Genomic DNA, 1,339 nt, shown 5'->3' on the forward strand with positions numbered 1-1,339 from the left:
TCTTCCTAGAGCTGTTCTGAGCTCCTTAGCTCTCTAAACCGCCCCATGAAGCAGGGGCCACCATAATCCAGAGGCACAGAGAAGTTAGGCAACTTTCCCAAGGTCACACAGGAGCCGGACTCAAACGCCGGTGCCCTGGACCCCGAGCACATGCCCTGTGCCACCCTCTGCCCACCGGGAGAAGGACTGTGCAGAGCACTCAAGAGTGTGGTATGGAAGGCAGTGACTGGTGCCGCTTCAGATGAGACAGTCAGGGAGGACTGCTCGGAGGGGGTGACACTCAAGAAGGAGGAGGCCAGAGGGAAGAGCCCTCTAGCCACAGGCCATGAATGACCTCTAAGCTCCTCTCTAGCGAGAGAGCCCCAGGTGGCCTGCAGCTCAACAGGGGGCCGGTCCATGCGAGGCTCCAGCTTGTCTGTGCTGGAGGAGCCTGGGGCCATTCTGCTCACTCCGGCTGGGATGGGTCTTGGGTGGAAACATGAGAGACCGTGGGGTGGCCCCAGGAGGGTGGGATCCCAGGAGCTGCCCTGGGAGAAGCCCCGGGACGTGAGCTGAGCCGGGGGCTCCATCCTGGATGTCCCCTTCCCAAGGACTGACCCTGGCCCTGTTCTTGCTGGGGCCATGCTGTTCTACCCCCCGCTTTAGGAGCTTCAGCCCCACAGCGTGGGAGTCCCGGGCCCCACCCCCAATAAAAGGGCCACCCCTCCTGCAAAGACTGCGCACCGCAGGGGCAGGTGGCTCTTGCTAAGCCACCCCAAACCAAACCAAACAAAGCAAGTGTGTGTGTTTTGGGGGGCCCTTAGGACAACCGAAATATATTGTCTCACAGTCTGGAGGCCAGAAGCCTGAAATCAAGGTGTCAGCAGGGCCTGCTCCCTCCCAAGGCTCCAGGGGCGGGTCCCTCCCTGTCTCTGCTGGCGTTCCCTGGCTGGCAGCCCCGTGGCTGAGCCTGCTCTCTGATCACAGAGGCCCTCCCTGTGGGCTGCTTGACCTCCCTCTGCCTCCGTCTGCTGAGGCTAGGTGTATACAGCGCCCAGGAGCCCCACAAACCGCACCGCTGGAGCTTGTGGATGCTCGGGCTCTGAGCCCCTCTAACCAGCGGCCCCTCCGGCCCCCAGAGAAGGGCCCCGGTGATCCGTTCCCCTGTCCTGCAGACCTGAGGCTGGCCTGAGACCGAGGGCCCTGACTGTGGGCTGCGTCTGCAGGCCCCTGATGTCCCCAGGATGACTGCAGACTCTTGGGCGCTGGCTCTCTCCCCCGGCACAGGGCCACTCTGCGCGGCCTCCAGCGGGGGCCAGGAATTCCACCTGATGGAAGTGACAGGGCTTTAAGTGTCCCC

This window comes from Lipotes vexillifer, unplaced genomic scaffold (genome assembly GCF_000442215.2).
Source record: "Lipotes vexillifer unplaced genomic scaffold, Lipotes_vexillifer_v1.1 scaffold1761, whole genome shotgun sequence".
Lineage (NCBI taxonomy): Eukaryota > Metazoa > Chordata > Mammalia > Artiodactyla > Lipotidae > Lipotes > Lipotes vexillifer.